Consider the following 7,500-nt stretch of genomic DNA (forward strand, 5'->3'; position numbering starts at 1 on the left):
GTGCGTTTGTGATCGCTGAAGCACGCCCTGTGGTAAATGATACTAACATACATCCTATTTCTCCCACATGATCTGAATCATACCTGAGTCAAGCAGCACCCCTGTGGCTTGGATGGACTCTGGCCTTTCACCATTGAACACCATCAACACAAACTGCAGGCAGTACACTCCGATATCCAGCAGAGCTCCTCCACCCAGCTCCTTCTGCACTGATCGGGGAATGTCGAGCTGAGGGGAGCCAAAGTAGGCTTTTACCAGCTTCACATCCCCAACCGCCTCCTCTGCCAGCAGCCTGCGCACCTCAGCATACACATGGAAACAGCGGGACCAGATGGCCTATGAGGAAAAGGGCAGATGATCCAGTCTCGCTACAGAACTAAACATTTGAACCTCAAGTTTCACCATGAAGTACCATGAACCATCATTTTTGCTAGTTTTGCTTCTTATATGAGTCTTGTGAGCATCAAATTTGTATTGTCGTGGCAGTAATATTAAACTAATCTGCAGTGGAGAGTAAATGTAAACTCATTTCTTTTTGTGCCACATTAAGCAGAGATTAAATAGTAATATTATATTTATTTATATTTAATACCTGTATTTTTTCACCTTATAGGAAATGTTTAAGATATTGAAAAATATGATTGTCTGCTATTTTCCTTTGAGTTAGATGAGAACATCATGAGCAGTGGTCTGTCTGTTAGGATGCCTAATTATGAAGCTACAGTCAGCAAACTGCTTGCTTTGCATAGACTGGATACAGCTATCCTCAATCTGTCTTAAGATAACAAAACACAATTATTAGCTCCATTAAAGTGTATTAATTTACACCTTGTATCTTTTGTTTTGTTCATCCTTTTTATAATCTGTTTTAGACATTTTATACCCTTCAGAACAATTTGCTATTTCATAAATGGTTTTGCACTGGAGTATTGCACTGAAATGCCTACAAGATATAACATAAAGAAAATATAATATCCTGAACTAGCTCACAGTAGATACATTTTCAACTTTTTTACAGAACTAAGGAAGCCATTCCTTTCCATTTATAGTGTTTTTATTGTGCTAAAATAAGCTGCTTTATCTAATTTTTAACCATTCGTACATCAGTATATACTGACACAAGTCCAACTGTATCCTGAAATGTTACATTTTTGCTACATAACATTTAAAATGATTACTTTTATTTTTCATCCTGAAACAAATATTTTCTTTTGTTGTGGTAGCTTCAAAACAGCACCTTCAATTACCCCTACTATTAGCAAGTGACACCAGAGCAAAGCTGTACAGAGACCACTGCATCCCTTTAGCCTTACCTCCATCAGGAAGACATGGTTTTTCTTGGCTGTGGCAACGAGGTCTTTCACCTCTCTGGAGTTCATAGCAAAGGGTTTTTCACACAGCACATTTTTCCCAGCCTTGAGGAACAGCATGCCAACTCTCCAGTGTTCTGTATGCAGCATTCCCAGATATACAATGTCTGTGGGAACACAAGTTTTTTTTTTCCAAACAATAAAACCGTCACACCTTTATCTCCATTTGTGCAGTCAGATTATTCCCAATTTACCAATTTCTGGGTCATTGGCCAGCTCCTCATACCTTAGCCTTAGGAATACCTTCCTTCGGGGCAAAATCTTTGGCACGATCAATACTCCTTGATGCAATGACTGCAATCTGTGCATAACAAGAAAAAAAATGCACACACACCTTGCAGATCTATTTAGTTGAAAGGACATATCCTGTGTGACAGCGCAGCTGCACTGAGCTTGTTTATATTGCGTACCTGATGATCTCCAGGAGGCAGAGTCTTAATGGCCACACTGAAGTCATGGCTGATCTTTCCAGCTCCACAGAGTCCCCATCGAGTTGCCATGTTGAATTATATGGTAAGTGACAAATGAGTAGTGTGTTGCTTCAGTAAAGATCTCAGCTGCTGGCGAGATGTAACCTTGGAAAGTTTGCACGTTCAGAGGAAGGATCCTACTAAACTATTGTGCCTTTGTGATAGCAGATAGAAGGCTCCTGCATTACATGCTGGAGAGGTAGTGACTGTAACACACACACACACACACACACACACACACACACACACACCTTGCTGTTTTGCTACATTGTTGCTGATACAGGTCTTTCAATCCAGGTTTAAGTTGTTTGAACCGGTTGTGTCCAACAATCTGTAACATGGGGATCACCGGAGCCCATCATTAACATGAAGCAGTGCAGAGTTTAATGTGTATAGGCCAGGGTGAGGGATCACCTTGCCCATAGATCAGCAGTCTTCCACAGTACTTCAGGTCAAGTATCGGAACCAGGAGGTGCTTTGTTTTCCACTGGGAGAGAAACTGATTAACCTAAAATGGCTTGACAGCCACAGAGAAGCCAATGATTAAACCAGAGTCTTGTGGGGGTTGCTGGAATAAATAGATATGCTGGCTTCACAGAATGCTCATGGAGCCCAACGCAAGGTAATTTAACTGACCAGTAAGCTGAGCCAGGATGACTATGGAAAAGCATCAGCACACTTGCCCTTGAGCTAATAATTATCTATTTAGCCAGACAGGTGGTTGTGTAAACTTCCTGCAACATGCTGCCAGTAGAGGACACTATGTTGTCAGCAGAGATTACTTTCTTCGTCAAGCTCTGAGGATTTGGCAAGGCTTATCTAAGGAATTATGTACAGGTTTGCAAAATCAGGTGACTCATGGACAATTTACTTTCAAAAGTATCTGCCAGGAGTCAATGGAGGTTACTGAGAACATCAAATCAGGATAGCTGACAACTGTTCCAAATTCAACTTAAAAGTCCATCTTTTCCATTAATTCCTGTCATAAGTATATGATTTATTTTCCTGGAGGTACTGCATGCTGATTGGAATTCAGTGGAAGGCCAATCATCATGTCTGCAACATCCTCATTATAAAAGAAAAGGGAATTTTATCAATGGCCTCTCACTGGCTGCTTTCTTTTTGTATTTCACTTCCAAATGAATTCTGGGAGCTGTGTGCCGTTGTCATAACAACAAGGTATCAGCTGGGCAATTTGTATGCAAATGGCATTGGGCTTGGCCTGATATCCTTGCCTATACCAAAAGACCTGGTTGCCATGGGAATGCCCAACTCCTCCTTGAGTCACTTTTACATTTTTGGGGTAAAACACACATCCGCATTTCTTTAACGGGGTGATTCTGTGACATCACCACAGGTAATAAGAAAAGAGAGGTAGAAGTGTGATAGAGGAAGTGTAACCAGAACGGGAAAGTGCAAGTAGATTTTGAATTGGTGTGAAGCAATGAATTGGTTCCATGCTGTTTGACTCAGCTGCCAGCAGAAGGGCGCATAACGCAGAGGCTCAGGTGGTCAGAGAATGGTGCTTTGGTTGGGATTTGGACAGGTTCGCCCAACTGTATGGCACTTGGACTTTACCCAGTATCACCCTCAGGATGCATAAATGCCACCTCTTTGAGTAGAAAGTGACAACTAGGTCATAGTGAATCATACTTTTGCTTTTAATGAAGCAAAAGCTAAAAAGTGGCCATCATATACTCTTCAGCCACATAAACTGAAATTGCATTTCTTAACCTGCTGTGGCTGGACTGGAAAGAGGCAGATGGTAAAGACAGCTGATTTGTCAAGTTATTCAGAAAACTGGCGTGCAGGAGGAAACCAGGAAACTCATTAATTCAGCACGGGCATGACGATTGCCTTCCATTCGTATCACTTCTCACTCTCTTTATTTGATTAAGAATTCATGCATCATCTCTTGTCTGCATCGTTATTCCACTGAGACATGGGAGAATGACAGTCGATGGGTCATGTGACCAGTCACAAGTTTCCTTAGAGTGGGTGGAGAAACTTCCCTGTGAAGGTATTTGATCACAGCAGACAGCTTTGTTTCACACTTTGTCATATCATTTCATCTGTGTTGCTGTCAGGAACAACCCCTCCACCACCCAACCTCGCTGTAATACTAACAGCACAGAAGTATTAATTGAGTTTTTCTTGAATGATTGAATTATTTAGGCTTCCAAGTGAAATATTTAAAATTTGTAAGACAAGCTGAATGAATCTTATCTGCTTTTTTCTTTTGTTTAACACTTAATTAATTTTAATTTAAGGTAACTTGTGAAAAGAGTAAATGCTACAGTGGGATTCTGCAAACCCGATTACCATTAAACTGCTTGATATTTCATCACCAACTTTAAGTAAAGGGGGGAAAGGAGCACAGAAAGTCACCCTAATCCTGTTTTGATTGAAGTAGATATGCAGAGGGCTTTTTACCCCCTCCTTCCTCCAGCTGGGAAAGTGAGAGCCATCTTGGTGATGCTTTTTTTTTTCTTGTAGGGGAGAGTCGGGGGGTTGTACTGCAGCAGTTATGGGAGCCCCATCACTGCTTCATCTCTCTCTCAAGGTCACTGCAGAGGACGAGTGACAGGCTAGATGAGTGCCAGCCATTTCGAGGGGAGGTTAGGAGTTTGATGAATCTAGGAAGGGAGAGGGAGGTGTGCAACGAGGGGTAATAAGTCATTTTGTCAATGCTACTGCATGTTCTGATGTGTGGGCTAGACTTTTTTTTTTTACTAGAACAAGTGTGATAGAGGGGGAGTGAGACGAGCAAGCAAAAATGGGAGCCTTTGAGCCACCCAGCATTGTGCTGGCCCTTTGAGAGTCCTATCTTTGTCTGCCGCACACACACACACAGGGAGGCTGAACTATGGAGCAAACGCCGACTGGACCAGAGCTGACTTACCAGCACATGATTTGGGTGTTAGTGTTGGTGAGGAGGGGAGGATGAAGACTAAATTCACACACACAAAGAGCTATTATCTCAAGTTTTCAATTTCAATCATCTTTCTTTGGGTTTTCATGTTTTTATTCCATTCAAATTCACATTTTCAATGGTGAGGTGCCTTATCTCCATATAAAATGATAATGAATATACTCAGCAGGCAGGTTATTATATGGCTGATAATTTTACATTATAGACTGCTCAAACAAAAATTACAGGAACACTTTTTTTCAGAATTTAGCATTAAATCAATTAGGCCTCAAACCCCAAAGTTGCACTAGTTTTGCATTTGGCTAGGGTCAGTGTCTCTATGGTAGCATGAGGAGAGGCTGCGCAGTTAGGCCAACACCTATGCTTTGCTGTGTCTCCCAGCACAGTGGTACCAGCATGGAGGAGATTTCACGAGACAAGCAGTTACTCTAGGACAGCTGGACAGGACTTTAGAAGGTCATGAAACCATCAGCAGGACCTATATTTGCTTATTTATTTGTGCAAGAGGAACAGGTTGAGCACTGCCAGGGCCCTACATAGGCCCTCCAGTAGGCCACTGGTATGAATCTCTCTCACCAAACAATGAGAAACAGACTTAATTAGGGTGGCCTGAGGACCCGAGATCCCTAAGTGGGCCCTCTGCTTATTGCCCAGCAGCCTGAAACCTTAATGGCGCTTACCATAGAATACTAGAATTGGCAGTTCCAACATATTATGCTGCCTATAATTAGTTTATCAATGAAGGCATGCACAAACCACTAAAGGCTAGGCAAAGGCACTGCTACCACTGACTAGATGCTACACTAGCCTGACATAAATCCACTGGAACACCTCTGAGACATTATATTTTGATCCATCCAAAACTACCAGGTTGCACCCCAGACTGTCCAGGAGCTCAGTGATGCCCTGGTCCAGATCTGGAAGGAGAGCCCCAGAACACCATCTGCCCCGAAATTGAAAGTGCATACATGGGGGCCATACAAACTACTGAGTGTGATTTTGAGTTTGAAATGAAATTTCATCAAAATGGACCAGCTTGCTGCCTCATTCTTTTACTTTGATTTTGGGGATGTCTTTGAATTCAGCCTCCTGTAGCTGATCATTTTCATTACCATGAAATATTGTGGAATCCATCTATTCCTAACAAACTGTGCCGTGATGTTAATGAAGCATGATTTTTTTCCCATTAGGATATGGCATGTTTTCAAAGTGGTCCTTTAATTTTTATTTTTTTTTAGCACTGTATATGTAGTCACTGGTGCTTAGTTGTCTATTACTCCAAATTTAGCACACTTACTGATATACTGACATAGTACTCAATCATAACCTCTGTCAAATCCTCTAATTTTAAACCCAAATTCAATCTGAGGTAAATTTATTTTACAGTTGCACTATGCCATTGTTGTATGATATTTATTTATATAAACAGTTCATCAAAATTTGAACTAAACCTGCAGGCAGACATACAAGGTGATTTTTCATGATTGCCAGTGCACAATTTTTTTTGCCATTTTTCTGCTACATTTGGACTTGAAACAATTGCTCTTGCCAAATAAACTCCTTCAAGCCCATGATTTGTCCTTATGGTGAACGTTTATGTCTGTTTAAGTTATCGGTTCTGTTGTTCCAGTGGAGTTGTTACTGTCTCCATTAACTGCATAGTCAATCTAGGAAACATGACACAACACTCACTCACTTTGCTTTTTTTTTGTGTGTTACTGTATCTGTTTCCCTCAGACACACGTGCTATAAAGAACCGAAGTTGGGTCTCCACCTTGTATCAGCAAGATTGTGTGAGGTGATATGGACTGCATCACAGAGCCCCTTCTGAGGTGAGAGTGGTAGACATGGCTGGAACTGAGATATGGAGCAGATACTAACCTCTACCAACAAGCTGATAATACCTTAGAGTGTTTGAGGAATGTCCATTGTGGAGTGTGGATCTGTCACCCCCATGATGTTCTGCATGTCCAGTAGGACAGCTACACACACACAAAGCATTCTGCTGAGGTGAAAGTGCATGTGATCTCAGATAGCAAAGCCGTTTCTTATTGTGAAACCTATCACTATCACCAGGTAGTCATGACAATGCAAAATCTAACTGCTGAACTATTGATAGGTGCACAACAGCATCCTCAGAGACTGTAGTTATTGAGAGCTTTTCTCAGAGGGACTTAAATACAGTGTAGAAATCCAAGTATCCATACCCATAATGACTTCAAAAGTAGCCTATCACTACAAACTATAAAAACTACACTCTTCATTAGTCAGACTTCTGTAAGGCTATAGCACTTTTACAAAAAGCAAATGGTAGAACTGTCTAAAGTATATGGAAATTAAAGTTATTCTCCTAACAAATCTTTAAGGCACTGACAAATGAATTATCAACTATTCATAAACCCATAAGTTACAACTCATTTATAATGTGCTACAAGCTAAAAATACAAAGGTTTTGAAGTCCAGCATGACAGGTTGAGAAATTATTTTTCTCAACCTAACCTTACCATGTGGAATTACCATGTTACATTAACTATTTCAAAACAAAAGCAAACTAAGAGTACTCATAGTTACGACTCATTACAAATTAGTACCAACAAATTCTTGCTATTTTTTTATGGTTTGCAATTCTTACCCTGAACATAATGGAAATGTACTTTAAGTAAATGATCTCTTTTTTTAAAATATATTTTTCAACATAACTTTACATCTAAATCTCTTTTTTTTTTTA

At 40.6% G+C, this 7,500-nt stretch overlaps 1 pseudogene; it reads right to left on the reverse strand.

Annotated features, from left to right (window-relative positions):
• Window positions 1–54: 54 nt before the first annotated feature.
• Window positions 55–1,870, reverse strand: LOC106456146 (trans-1,2-dihydrobenzene-1,2-diol dehydrogenase-like; annotated as a pseudogene).
• Window positions 1,871–7,500: the final 5,630 nt, after the last annotated feature.

Source organism: Pundamilia nyererei, unplaced genomic scaffold, assembly GCF_000239375.1.
Source record: "Pundamilia nyererei isolate P.nyererei 1_Seehausen unplaced genomic scaffold, PunNye1.0 scaffold00025, whole genome shotgun sequence".
NCBI lineage: Eukaryota > Metazoa > Chordata > Actinopteri > Cichliformes > Cichlidae > Pundamilia > Pundamilia nyererei.